An 18,521-nucleotide genomic window follows, 5' to 3' on the forward strand; every position below is an offset into this window, starting at 1 on the left:
TGTCTTCATACCTGGTTCTTCTTGAACTCTGAACTGTCAAAGACCCGGTGAAGGAGAACCAGTGAACGGACCAGGAATGTTCTCCTGCGGTGCTACAGGAGCCCAAGGTTGACAGGGAGTCAATGCTGAGACCAAGGTGTCTTTATTTAAACAGGGAGTGAATGCCTAGACCAAGGTGTCTTTATTTAGACAGGGAGTCAATGCTGAGACCAAGGTGTCTTTATTTAGACAGGGAGTCAATGCTGAGACCAAGGTGTCTTTACTTAGACAGGGAGTCAATGCAAGGTGTCTTTATTTAGACAGGGAGTCAATGCTGAGACCAAGGTGTCTTTATTTAGACAGGAGTCAATGCTGAGACCAAGATGTCTTTATTTAGACAGGGAGTCAATACTGAGACCAAGGTGTCTTTATTTAGACAGGGAGTCAATGCTGAGACCAAAGATGTCTTTATTTAGACAGGGAGTCAATGCTGAGACCAAGGTGTCTTTATTTAGACAGGGAGTCAATGCTGAGACCAAGGTGTCTTTATTTAGACAGGGAGTCAATGCCGAGACCAAGGTGTCTTTATTTAGACAGGGAGTCAATGCTGAGACCAGGTGTCTTTATTTAGACAGGGAGTCAATGCTGAGGTGTCTTTATTTAGACAGGGAGTCAATGCTGAGACCAAGGTGTCTTTATTTAGACAGGGAGTCAATGCTGAGACCAAGGTGTCTTTATTTAGACAGGAGTCAATGCTGAGACCAAGGTGTCTTTATTTAGACAGGGAGTCAATGCTGAGACCAAGGTGTCTTTATTTAGACAGGGAGTCAATGCTGAGACCAAGGTGTCTTTATTTAGACAGGAGTCAATGCTGAGACCAAGGTGTCTTTACTTAGACAGGAGTCAATGCTGAGACCAAGGTGTCTTTATTTAGACAGGGAATCAATGCTGAGACCAAGGTGTCTTTATTTAGACAGGAGTCAATGCTGAGACCAAGGTGTCTTTATTTAGACAGGAGTCAATGCTGAGACCAGGGTGTCTTTATTTAGATAGGGAGTCAACGCTGAGACCAAGGTGTCTTTATTTAGACAGGGAGTCAATGCTGAGACCAAAGTCTCTGTACCAGATTTATAAACACAATAAAATGCACATTATTTATACACGAAAACATTTGTTCCACCATGAAATATAATTGAGGCAAAAATGACAGACAGTTGTCCAAAAATGAGCTCAATAGAACTGAATTTATTGACCGTTAAAATGTACTTGGATGTGATGTAATGAGGCCGATGCTGCAGGGATGTAATGAGGCACCTCTCTCTCTCTCCCTCCCTGCTAGAGGCACCTCTCTCTCTCTCCCTCCCTGCTAGAGGCACCTCTCTCTCCCTCCCTGCTAGAGGCACCTCTCTCTCTCTCCCTCCCTGCTAGAGGCACCTCTCTCTCCCTCCCTCCCTCCCTGCTAGAGGCACCTCTCTCTCTCTCCCTCCCTGCTAGAGGCACCTCTCTCTCTCTCCCTCCTAGAGGCACCTCTCTCTCTCTCTCCCTCCCTGCTAGAGGCACCTCTCTCTCCCTCCCTGCTAGAGGTAACTCTCTCTCTCTCCCTCCCTGCTAGAGGCACCTCTCTCTCTCTCCCTCCCTGCTAGAGGTAACTCTCTCTCTCTCCCTCCCTGCTAGAGGTAACTCTCTCTCTCACCCCCTCCTGCTAGAGGTAACTCTCTCTCTCCCTCCTGCTAGAGGCACCTCTCTCTCTCCCTCCCTGCTAGAGGCACCTCTCTCTCTCTCCTCCCTGCTAGAGGCACTCTCTCTCCCTCTCTGCTAGAGGCACTCTCTCTCTCTCTCCCCCTGCTAGAGGCACCTCTCTCTCTCCCTCCCTGCTAGAGCACCTCTCTCTCTCCCTCCCTGCTACTCTCTCTCTCTCCCTCCCTGCTAGAGGCACCTCTCTCTCCTCCCTCCCTGCTAGAGGCACCTCTCTCTCCCTCTCTGCTAGAGGCACCTCTCTCTCCCTCTCTTCCTGCTAGAGGCACCTCTCTCTCTCTCCCTCCTTTCACACTTCATCGGCTTCGATTAATAAAGTAGTTTTAAAAATATGACTTTTCTTTTTTCTCTCACTCAGATCGGGTCTGGATCCAACCATGTCTATATGGAACGGGTCTAGTTGTCCTCAGTCTCTATATTAACAGAATAATTGATGCACTTCGGGTCCAGTTTGGAACAGGTCCAACCTTTTGAACCCGTGAAGACCTCTAGTCTGAGGGGCTGTGATTGGCTAGATGCTTCTTCACTCTCTGGCATCACCACGGTGACGAGGGGCTCTGATTGGCTAGTTGCCTCTTTGCTCTCCGGTGTCCCAATTGTGACGAGGGCGGGGCCTGGGCAACGCGGCTTTGGAAGAGGGTCAGTTGATCGAGCAGTTGGAGGGGCATGTCTCTGATGACCAATGGAAGGTCTTCGTGGAGCAGAGGGTAGATGACCACACTGAGGGCTGGACGCTCCACAGAGAACCTAGAGGAAGGAGAGGGCTTCATTATATACAACTACCACACTGAGGGCCGGACGCTCCTCCACAGAGAACCTAGAGGAAGGAGAGGGCTTCATTATATAGAACTACCACACTGACGGCTGGACGCTCCTCCACAGAGAACCTAGAGGAAGGAGAGGGCTTCATTATATAGAACTACCACACTGAGGGCTGGACGCTCCTCCACAGAGAACCTAGAGGAAGGAGAGGGCTTCATTATATAGAACTACCACACTGAGGGCTGGACGCTCCTCCACAGAGAACCTAGAGGAAGGAGAGGGCTTCATTATATAGAACTACCACACTGAGGGCCGGACGCTCCTCCACAGAGAACCTAGAGGAAGGAGAGGGCTTCATTATATAGAACTACCACACTGAGGGCTGGACGCTCCTCCACAGAGAACCTAGAGGAAGGAGAGGGCTTCATTATATAGAACTACCACACTGAGGGCTGGACGCTCCTCCACAGAGAACCTAGAGGAAGGAGAGGGCTTCATTATATAGAACTACCACACTGAGGGCTGGACCATTATATAGCTCCTCCACAGAGAACCTAGAAGGAAGAGAGGGATTCATTATATATAACTACCCTCATATAGAACTCCTCCATTATATAGAACTAACATTATATATATAGAACTAATTATATAGAACTATCATTATATAGAACTATCATTATATAGAACTACCTCATATAGAAACTACTATTATATAGAACTATCATTATATAGAACTATCATTATATAGAACTATCATTATATAGAACTACCCTCATATAGAACTATCATTATATAGAACTATCATTATATAGAACTATCATTATATAGAACTACCCTCATATAGAACTATCATTATATAGAACTATCATTATATAGAACTACCATTATATAGAACTATCATTATATAGAACTACCCTCATATAGAACTATCATTATATAGAACTATCATTATATAGAACTACCATTATATAGAACTACCATTATATAGAACTACCATTATATAGAACTACCATATATATAGAACTATCATTATATAGAACTACCATTATATAGAACATTATATAGAACTATCATTATATAGAACTACCATTATATAGAAACTACCCTTATATAGAACTACCATTATATAGAACTACCATTATATAGAACTACCATTATATAGAAACATTATATAGAACTACCATTATATAGAACTACCATTATATAGAACTATCATTATATAGAAACTACCATTATATAGAACTATTATATAGAACTACCTCATATAGAACTACCATTATATAGAACTACCCTCATATAGAACTACCTATAGAACTATCATTATATAGAACTACATTATATAGAACTATCATTATATAGAACTACCATTATATAGAACTATCATTATATAGAACATCATTATATAGAACTACCATTATATAGAACTATCATTATATAGAACTACCCTCATATAGAACTACCATTATATAGAACTACCATTATATAGAACTATCATTATATAGAACTACCATTATATAGAACTATCATTATATAGAACTACCATTATATAGAACTATCATTATATAGAACTATCATATAGAACTTATATATATAGAACTACCCTCATATAGAACTATCATTATATAGAACTATCATTATATAGAACTATCATTATATAGAACTACCCTCATATAGAAACTAGAACTATCATTATATAGAACTCATTATATAGAAACTAGAACTATCATTATATAGAACTCATATAGAACTATCATTATATAGAACTACCATTATATAGAACTACATTATATAGAACTATCATTATATAGAACTATCATTATATAGAACTATCATTATATAGAAACATATAGAACTATCATTATATAGAACTATCATTATATAGAACTATCCTCATATAGAACTATCATTATATAGAACTATCATTATATAGAACTACCATTATATAGAACTACCATTATATAGAACTATCATTATATAGAACTATCATTATATAGAACTATCATTATATAGAACTACCTTATATAGAACTATCATTATATAGAACTACCATTATATAGAACTACCATTATATAGAACTATCATTATATAGAACTATCATTATATAGAACTATCATTATATAGAACTACCATTATATAGAACTACCATTATATAGAACTACCATTATAGAACTATCATTATATAGAACTATCATTATATAGAACTACCATTATATAGAACTATCATTATATAGAACTACCATTATATAGAACTACATTATATAGAACTACCCTTATATAGAACTATCATTATATAGAACTATCATTATATAGAACTATCATAGAACTATATAGAACTATCATTATATAGAACTACCTCATATAGAACTATCATTATATAGAACTATCATTATATAGAACTACCCTCATATAGAACTACCATTATATAGAACTACCATTATATAGAACTACCATTATATAGAACTATCATTATATAGAACTATCATTATATAGAACTATCATTATATAGAACTATCATTATATAGAACTACCCATTATATAGAACTATCATTATATAGAACTATCATTATATAGAACTACCATTATATAGAACTATCATTATATAGAACTACCATTATATAGAACTACCCCTCATATAGAACTATCATTATATAGAACTATCATTATATAGAACTATCATTATATAGAACTATCATTATATAGAACTATCATTATATAGAACTACCATTATATAGAACTACCCTCATATAGAACTATCATTATATAGAACTATCATTATATAGAACTACCATTATATAGAACTATCATTATATAGAACTACCATTATATAGAACTATCATTATATAGAACTATCATTATATAGAACTATCATTATATAGAACTACCCTCATATAGAACTATCATTATATAGAACTATCATTATATAGAACTACCATTATATAGAACTATCATTATATAGAAACTACCATTATATAGAACTATCATTATATAGAACTACCCTCATATAGAACTACCATTATATAGAACTATCATAGAACTACCCTCATATAGAACTACCATTATATAGAACTATCATTATATAGAACTAACATATAGAACTATCATTATATAGAACTATCATTATATAGAACTACCCTCATATAGAACTATCATTATATAGAACTATCATTATATAGAACTACCATTATATAGAACTATCATAGAACTATATATAGAACTATCATTATATAGAACTACCATTATATAGAAACTAGAACTCATTATATAGAACTATCATTATATAGAACCATTATATAGAACTACCATTATATAGAACTATCATTATATAGAACTATCATTATATAGAACTACATTATATAGAACTACTGCCGTTATATGAGAACTATCATTATATAGAATACCATTATATAGAACTATCATTATATAGAACTATCATTATATAGAACTATCATTATATAGAACTACCATTATATAGAACTATCATTATATAGAACTACCCTTATATAGAACTATCATTATATAGAACTATCATATAGAACTATATATAGAACTATCATTATATAGAACTATCATTATATAGAACTATCATTATATAGAACTATCATTATATAGAACTACCCTCATATAGAACTATCATTATATAGAACTACCATTATATAGAACTATCATTATATAGAACTACCATTATATAGAACTATCATTATATAGAACTACCCTCATATAGAACTATCATTATATAGAACTACCCTCATATAGAACTGCCCTCATATCATTATATAGAACTATCATTATATAGAACTACCTCATATAGAACTACCCTTATATAGAACTACCCTCATAGAACTATCATTATATAGAACTACCATTATATAGAACTATCAGTATATAGAACTATCATTATATAGAACTACCATTATATAGAACTACCCTCATATAGAACTAGAGAACTACCCTCATATAGAACTATCATTATATAGAACTACCCTCATATAGAACTACCATTATATAGAACTATCATTATATAGAACTACCCTCATATAGAACATTATATAGAACTATCATATAGAACTATATAGAACTATCATTATATAGAACTACCCTCATATAGAACTATCATTATATAGAACTACCATTATATAGAACTACCCTTATATAGAACTATCATTATATAGAAACTAGAACTACCATTATATAGAACTACCCTCATATAGAACTATCATTATAGAACTATCATTATATAGAACTATCATTATATAGAACTATCATTATATAGAACTATCATTATATAGAACTATCATTATATAGAACTATCATTATATAGAACTACCCTCATATAGAACTATCATTATATAGAACTATCATTATATAGAACTATCATTATATAGAACTATCATTATATAGAACTACCATTATATAGAACTACCCTCATTATATAGAACTATCATTATATAGAACTATCATTATATAGAACTACCATTATATAGAACTATCATTATATAGAACTACCATTATATAGAAATCATTATATAGAACTATCATTATATAGAACTACCATTATATAGAACTACCATTATATAGAACTATCATTATATAGAACTATCATTATATAGAACTATCATTATATAGAACTGCCCTCATATAGAACTATCATTATATATATAGAACTATCATTATATAGAACTACCCTCATATAGAACTACCATTATATAGAACTATCCTCATATAGAACTACCATTATATAGAACTATCATTATATAGAACTACCCTTATATAGAACTATCATTATATAGAACTATCATTATATAGAAACCCTCATAGAACTACCTCATATAGAACTACCATTATATAGAACTATCATTATATAGAACTACCCTCATATAGAACTATCATTAGAACTATCATTATATAGAACTATCATTATAGAACTATCATTATATAGAACTACCATTATATAGAACTATCATTATATAGAACTATCATTATATAGAAACATATAGAACCATTATATAGAACTATCATTATATAGAACTACCCTCATATAGAACTATCATTATATAGAACTATCATTATATAGAACTACCCTCATATAGAACTATCATTATATAGAACTATCATTATATAGAACTATAATTATATAGAACTATCATTATATAGAACTACCATTATATAGAACTACCATTATATAGAACTACCCTCATATAGAACTATCATTATATAGAACTACCGTTATATAGAACTATCATTATATAGAACTATCATTATATAGAACTACCCTCATTATATAGAGAACTATCATTATATAGAACTATCATTATATAGAACTATCATTATATAGAACTACCCTCATATAGAACTACCATTATATAGAACTATCCTTATATAGAACTACCATTATATAGAACTATCATTATATAGAACTGCCCTCATATACTATCATTATATAGAACTATCATTATATAGAACTACCCTCATATAGAACTATCATTATATAGAACTATCATTATATAGAACTACCCTCATATAGAACTACTTATATAGAACTACCCTCATATAGAACTATCATTATATAGAACTACTACCTATTATAGAACTATCATTATATAGAACTATCATTATATAGAACTATCATTATATAGAACTATCATATAGAACTATCGTCATATAGAACTATCATTATATAGAACATATAGAACTATCATTATATAGAACTACCATTATATAGAACTACCATTATATAGAACTATCATCATATAGAACTGTCATGAGACTATATAGAACTACCATTATATAGAACTATCATTATATAGAACTACCCTCATATAGAACTATCATTATATATAGAACTATCATTATATAGAACTACCATTATATAGAACTATCATTATATAGAACTATCATTATATAGAACTACCCTCATATAGAACTATCATTATATAGAACTATCATTATATAGAACTACCATTATATAGAACTATCATTATATAGAACTATCATTATATAGAACTATCATTATATAGAACTACCATTATATAGAACTACCATTATATAGAACTATCATTATATAGAACTATCATTATATAGAACTATCATTATATAGAACTTCATATAGAACTACCATTATATAGAACTATCATTATATAGAACTACCATTATATAGAACTCATATAGAACTATCATTATATAGAACTATCATTATATAGAACTATCATTATATAGAACTATCATTATATAGAACTACCCTCATATAGAACTACCATTATATAGAACTACCATTATATAGAACTACCATTATATAGAACTATCATTATATAGAACTACCTCATTATATAGAACTATCATTATATAGAACTATATAGAACATTATATAGAACTACCCTCATTATATAGAACTATCATTATATAGAACTACCTCATTATATAGAACTATCATTATATAGAACTACCCTCATATAGAACTACCATTATATAGAACTATCATTATATAGAACTACCCTCATATAGAACTATCATTATATAGAACTATCATTATATAGAACTACCATTATATAGAACTATCATTATATAGAACTATCATTATATAGAACTACCCTCATATAGAACTATCATTATATAGAACTACCATCATATAGAACTACCATTATATAGAACTATCATTATATAGAACTACTATCATTATATAGAACTATCATTATATAGAACTACCATTATATAGAACTATCATTATATAGAACTATCATTATATAGAACTATCATTATATAGAACTATCATTATATAGAACTACCCTTATATAGAACTACCATTATATAGAACTATCATTATATAGAAACTATCATTATATAGAAACCCTATATAGAACTACCATTATATAGAACTACTCATATAGAACTCATTATATAGAACTATCATTATATAGAACTTATATAGAACTATCATTATATAGAACTACCCTCATATAGAACTATCATTATATAGAACTATCATTATATAGAACTACCCTCATATAGAACTATCATCATATAGAACTATCATTATATAGACTGCCATTATATAGAACTATCATTATATAGAACTATCATTATATAGAACTATCATTATATAGAACTACCCTCATATAGAACTATCATTATATAGAACTATCATTATATAGAACTACCCTCATATAGAACTATCATTATATAGAACTACATTATATAGAACTACCATTATATAGAACTATCATTATATAGAACTATCATCATTATATAGAACTACCCTCATATAGAACTACCATTATATAGAAATCATTATATAGAACTACTCATATAGAACTATCATTATATAGAACTATCATTATATAGAACTACCATTATATAGAACATTATATAGAACTACCATTATATAGAACTACCCTATATAGAACTACCATTATATAGAACTATCATTATATAGAACTACCCTCATATAGAACTATCATTATATAGAACTATCATTATATAGAACTATCATTATATAGAACTATCATTATATAGAACTATCATTATATAGAACTAGAACTACCCTCATATAGAACTACCCTCATATAGAACTACCATTATATAGAACTATCATTATATAGAACTACCCTTATATAGAACTATCATTATATAGAACTACCCTCATATAGAACTACATTATATAGAACTATCATTATATAGAACTATCATTATATAGAACTACCCTTATATAGAACCCTCTAGAACTATCATTATATAGAACTACCATTATATAGAACTATCATTATATAGAACTACCTATATAGAGAACTACCTATAGAACTCATTATATAGAACTACCATTATATAGAACTATCATTATATAGAACTATCATTATATAGAACTACTATTCATATAGAACTACCATTATTATATAGAACTATCATTATATAGAACTACCATTATATAGAACTACATTATATAGAACTATCATTATATAGAACTATCATTATATAGAACTACCATTATATAGAACTATCATTATATAGAACTATCATTATATAGAACTATCATTATATAGAACTATCATTATATAGAACTATCATTATATAGAACTACCATTATATAGAACTATCATTATATAGAACTATCATTATATAGAACTATCATTATATAGAACTACCCTTATATAGAACTATCCTCATTATATAGAACTATCATTATATAGAACTATCATTATATAGAACTACCCTCATATAGAACTATCATTATATAGAACTACCATTATATAGAACTATCATTATATAGAACTACCATTATATAGAACTATCATTATATAGAACTACCTCATATAGAACTCATTATATAGAACTATCATTATATAGAACTACCCTCATATAGAACTATCATTATATAGACTATCATTATAGAACTATCATTATATAGAACTATAGAACTACCATTATATAGAACTTCATATAGAACTACCCTCATATAGAACTATCATTATATAGAACTATCATTATATAGAACTACCCTCATTATATAGAACTATCATTATATAGAACTATCATTATATAGAACTTATATAGAACTATCATTATATAGAACTACCATTATATAGAACTACCCTCATATAGAACTATCATTATATAGAACTACCCTCATATAGAACTATCATTATATAGAACTATCATTATATAGAACTACCCTCATATAGAACTATCATTATATAGAACTACCCTCATATAGAACTATCATTATATAGAACTATCAGTATATAGAACTATCATTATATAGAACTATCATTATATAGAACTACCTATATAGAACTACCATTATATAGAACTATCATTATATAGAACTACCCTCATATAGAACTATCATTATATAGAACTATCATTATATAGAACTACCTCATATAGAACTATCATTATATAGAACTATCATTATATAGAACTTATATAGAACTACCCCATATTATATATAGAACTACCCTCATATAGAACTATCATTATATAGAACTACCATTATATAGAACTACCATTATATAGAACTATCATTATATAGAACTATCATTATATAGAACTACCCTCATATAGAACTATCATTATATAGAACTACCCTCATATAGAACTATCATTATATAGAACTACCATTATATAGAACTCATTATATAGAACTACCATTATATAGAACTACCTCATTATATAGAACTACCATTATATAGAACTATCATTATATAGAACTATCATTATATAGAACTATCATTATATAGAACTACCATTATATAGAACTATCATTATATAGAACTCATTATATAGAACTATCATTATATAGAACTACCATCATATAGAACTATCATTATATAGAACTACCCTCATTATATAGAACTATCATTATATAGAACTATCATTATATAGAACTATCATTATATAGAACTACCCTCATATAGAACTCATTATATAGAACTACCATTATATAGAACTACTTATATAGAACTATCATTATATAGAACTATCCTCATATAGAACTACCATTATATAGAACTATCATTATATAGAACTACCCTCATATAGAACTATCATTATATAGAACTATCATTATATAGAACTATCATTATATAGAACTACCTTATATAGAACTCATATAGAACTATCATTATATAGAACTATCATTATATAGAACTACCCTCATATAGAACTATCATTATATAGAACTATCATTATATAGAACTATCATTAGAACTATATTATATAGAACTATCATTATATAGAACTATCATTATATAGAACTACCATTATATAGAACTATCATTATATAGAACTACCCTCATATAGAACTATCATTATATAGAACTATCATTATATAGAACTACCTCATATAGACTACTACTACCATTATATAGAACTATCATTATATAGAACTACCCTTATATAGAACTACCATTATATAGAACTATCATTATATAGAACATTATATAGAACTATCATTATATAGAACTACCATTATATAGAACTATCATTATATAGAACTACCTTATATAGAACTATCATTATATAGAACTACCATTATATAGAACTACCATTATATAGAACTATCATTATATAGAACTACCATTATATAGAACTATCATTATATAGAACTACCCTCATATAGAACTACCATTATATAGAACTATCATTATATAGAACTACCATTATATAGAACTATCATTATATAGAACTATCATTATATAGAACTATCATTATATAGAACTATCATTATATAGAACTACCATTATATAGAACTATCATTATATAGAACTACCCTCATTATATAGAACTACCATTATATAGAACTATCATTATATAGAAACTAGAACTACCATTATATAGAACTACCATTATATAGAACTACCATTATATAGAACTATCATTATATAGAACTACCATTATATAGAACTATCATTATATAGAACTATCATTATATAGAACTACCCCATATAGAAATCATTATATAGAACTATCATTATATAGAACTATCATAGAACTACCATTATATAGAACTATCATTATATAGAACTATCATATAGAACTATCATTATATAGAACTACCATCATATAGAACTACCATTATATAGAACTACCATTATATAGAACTATCATTATATAGAACTATCATTATATAGAACTACCATCATATAGAACTACCATTATATAGAACTATCATTATATAGAACTACCTCATATAGAACTATCATTATATAGAACTACTTATATAGAACTATCATTATATAGAACTACCATTATATAGAACTACCTTATATAGAACTATCATTATATAGAACTACCATTATATAGAACTACCATTATATAGAACTCATATAGAACTACCCTCATATAGAACATTATATAGAACTATCATTATATAGAACTACCCTATATAGAACTATCATTATATAGAACTACCCTTATATAGAACTACCCTCATATAGAACTATCATTATATAGAACTATCATTATATAGAACTATCATTATATAGAACTATCATTATATAGAACTACCATTATATAGAACTACCATTATATAGAACTACCCTCATATAGAACTATCATTATATAGAACTATCATTATATAGAACTACCATTATATAGAACTATCATTATATAGAACTACCCTCATATAGAACTATCATTATATAGAACTATCATATCATTATATAGAACTACCCTCATATAGAACTACCCTCATATAGAACTATCATTATATAGAACTACCCTCATATAGAACTATCATTATATAGAACTACCATTATATAGAACTACCCTCATATAGAACTACCATTATATAGAACTACCCTCATATAGAACTACCATTATATAGAACTATCATTATATAGAACTATCATTATATAGAACTATCATTATATAGAACTATCATTATATAGAACTACCCTCATATAGACTACTAGAACTATCATTATATAGAACTACCCTCATATAGAACTACTCCCTCATATAGAACTACCCTCATATAGAACTATCATTATATAGAACTATCATTATATAGAACTACCCTATCATTATATAGAACTATCATTATATAGAACTACCATTATATAGAACTATCATTATATAGAACTATATAGAACTATCATTATATAGAACTATCATTATATAGAACTACCCTCATATAGAACTATCATTATATAGAACTACCATTATATAGAACTATCATTATATAGAACTACCCTTATATAGAACTATCATTATATAGAACTACCCTCATATAGAACTACCATTATATAGAACTATCATTATATAGAACTACCATTATATAGAACTATCATTATATAGAACTACCCTCATATAGAACTATCATTATATAGAACTACCATTATATAGAACTACCATTATATAGAACTATCATTATATAGAACTATCATTATATAGAACTACCATTCATATAGAACTATCATTATATAGAACTACCATTATATAGAACTACCATTATATAGAACTACCATTATATAGAACTATCATTATATAGAACTACCATTATATAGAACTACCATTATATAGAACTATCATTATATAGAACTACCCTCATATAGAACTACCATTATATAGAACTATCATTATATAGAACTATCATTATATAGAACTATCATTATATAGAAACATTATATAGAACTATCATTATATAGAACTATCATTATATAGAACTACCCATTATATAGAACTATCATTATATAGAACTATCATTATATAGAACTATCATTATATAGAACTACCATTATATAGAACTATCATTATATAGAACTACCCTCATATAGAACTACCATTATATAGAACTATCATTATATAGAACTATCATTATATAGAACTACCCTCATATAGAACTATCATTATATAGAACTACCTCATTATATAGAACTATCATTATATAGAACTATCATTATATAGAACTACCCTTATATAGAACTATCATTATATAGAACTACCATTATATAGAACTATCATTATATAGAACTGCCCTCATATAGAACTACCATAGAACTACCCTCATATAGAACCATTATATAGAACCATTATATAGAACTACCATTATATAGAACTACCCTATATAGAACTACCATTATATAGAACTATCATTATATAGAACTATCATTATATATAGAACTACCCTCATATAGAACTATCATTATATAGAACTACCATTATATAGAACTATCATTATATAGAACTATCATTATATAGAACTACCCTCATATAGAACTATATAGAACTATCATTATATAGAACTACCCTTATATAGAACTATCATTATATAGAACTATCATTATATAGAACTACCATTATATAGAACTATCTATATAGAACTACCCTCATATAGAACTACCCTCATATAGAACTATCATTATATAGAACTATCATTATATAGAACTACCATTATATAGAACTATCATTATATAGAACTACCATTATATAGAACTATCATTATATAGAACTACCATTATATAGAACTACCATTATATAGAACTACCATTATATAGAACTACCATCATATAGAACTACCATTATATAGAACTACCATTATATAGAACTACCATTATATAGAACTATCATTATATAGAACTACCATTATATAGAACTACCATTATATAGAACTATCATTATATAGAACTATCCTTATATAGAACTACCATTATATAGAACTACCCTCATATAGAACTACCCTCATATAGAACTATCATTATATAGAACTACCATTATATAGAACTATCATTATATAGAACTACCCTCATATAGAACTACCATTATATAGACCATTCATATATAGAACTATCATTATATAGAACTATCATTATATAGAACTACCCTCATATAGAACTACCCTCATATAGAACTATCATTATATAGAACTACCCTCATATAGAACTACCCTCATATAGAACTATCATTATATAGAACTACCCTCATATAGAACTACCATTATATAGAACTATCATTATATAGAACTATCATTATATAGAACTACCCTCATTATATAGAACTAGAACTATCATTATATAGAACTATCATTATATAGAACTATCATTATATAGAACTACCCTCATATAGAACTATCATTATATAGAACTACCATTATATAGAACTACCATTATATAGAACTACCATTATATAGAACTACCATTATATAGAACTACCCTCATATAGAACTACCATTATATAGAACTATCATTATATAGAACTACCCTCATATAGAACTACCATTATATAGAACTACCCTCATATAGAACTACCATTATATAGAACTACCCTCATATAGAACTATCATTATATAGAACTATCATTATATAGAACTACCATTATATAGAACTATCATTATATAGAACTATCATTATATAGAACTATCATTATATAGAACTATCATTATATAGAACTACCCTCATATAGAACTATCATTATATAGAACTATCATTATATAGAACTACCATTATATAGAACTACCCTCATATAGAACTACCATTATATAGAACATTATATAGAACTATCATTATATAGAACTATCATTATATAGAACTACCATTATATAGAACTACCCATTATATAGAACTACCATTATATAGAACTATCATTATATAGAACTATCATTATATAGAACTATCATTATATAGAACTATCATATAGAACTATCATTATATAGAACTATCATATAGAACTAACTACCATTATATAGAACTACCATTATATAGAACTTCATATAGAACTACCATTATATAGAACTACCATTATATAGAACTACCATTATATAGAACTACCATTATATAGAACTACCATTATATAGAACTATCATTATATAGAACTATCATTATATAGAACTACCCTCATATAGAACTACCATTATATAGAACTACCATTATATAGAACTACCCTCATATAGAACTATCATTATATAGAACTACCATTATATAGAACTATCATTATATAGAACTACCCTTATATAGAACTACCATTATATAGAACTACCCTCATATAGAACTATCATTATATAGAACTATCATTATATAGAACTATCATTATATAGAACTACCCTTATATAGAACTACCTCATATAGAACTGCCATTATATAGAACTATCATTATATAGAACTACCATTATATAGAACTATCATTATATAGAACTACCCTCATATAGAACTATCATTATATAGAACTACCCTCATATAGAACTATCATTATATAGAACTACCATTATATAGAACTATCATTATATAGAACTACCCTCATATAGAACTATCATTATATAGAACTATCATTATTATATAGAACTATCATTATATAGAACTATCATTATATAGAACTACCTCATATAGAACTATCATTATATAGAACTACCCTCATATAGAACTATCATTATATAGAACTATCATTATATAGAACTATCATTATATAGAACTACCCTCATATAGAACTATCATTATATAGAACTATCATTATATAGAACTACCATTATATAGAACTATCATTATATAGAACTACCCTCATATAGAACTATCATTATATAGAACTACCATTATATAGAACTACCATTATATAGAACTATCATTATATAGAACTATCATTATATAGAACTACCCTCATATAGAACCATTATATAGAACTAACATTATATAGAACTATCATTATATAGAACTACCATTATATAGAACTACCATTATATAGAACTATCATTATATAGAACTATCATTATATAGAACTACCCTCATATAGAACTACCCTCATATAGAACTATCATTATATAGAACTACCCTCATATAGAACTATCATTATATAGAACTACCCTCATATAGAACTACCCTCATATAGAACTATCATTATATAGAACTACCATTATATAGAACTATCATTATATAGAACTATCCTATATAGAACTATCATTATATAGAACTACCATTATATAGAACTATAGAACTACCCTCATATAGAACTATCATTATATAGAACTACCCTTATATAGAACTATCATTATATAGAACTATCATTATATAGAACTACCTCATATAGAACTATCATTATATAGAACTACCATTATATAGAACTATCATTATATAGAACTATCATTATATAGAACTACCATTATATAGAACTATCATTATAGAACTACCATCATATAGAACTATCATTATATAGAACTTATATAGAACTACCATTATATAGAACTACCATTATATAGAACTACCATTATATAGAACTATCATTATATAGAACTACCATTATATAGAACTACCATTATATAGAACTACCATTATATAGAACTACCATTATATAGAACTATCATTATATAGAACTATCATTATATAGAACTACCTCATATAGAACTATCATTATATAGAACTACCATTATATAGAACTACCATTATATAGAACTACCCTCATATAGAACTACCATTCATATAGAACTATCATTATATAGAACTACCCTCATATAGAACTACCATTATATAGAACTACCCTCATTATAGAACTATCATTATATAGAAACCCTCATATAGAACTACCATTATATAGAACTACCCTCATATAGAACT

The 18,521-nt window shown here is 28.2% G+C and overlaps 1 pseudogene; it reads right to left on the bottom strand.

The window, feature by feature from the left end:
* Positions 1 to 1,890: 1,890 nt before the first annotated feature.
* LOC135559938 (F-box/LRR-repeat protein 18-like) overlaps positions 1,891 to 18,521 on the bottom strand; it is a 63,742-nt pseudogene continuing 47,111 nt past the window's right edge.

The sequence above is a fragment of the Oncorhynchus nerka genome, linkage group LG15, assembly GCF_034236695.1.
Source record: "Oncorhynchus nerka isolate Pitt River linkage group LG15, Oner_Uvic_2.0, whole genome shotgun sequence".
Lineage (NCBI taxonomy): Eukaryota > Metazoa > Chordata > Actinopteri > Salmoniformes > Salmonidae > Oncorhynchus > Oncorhynchus nerka.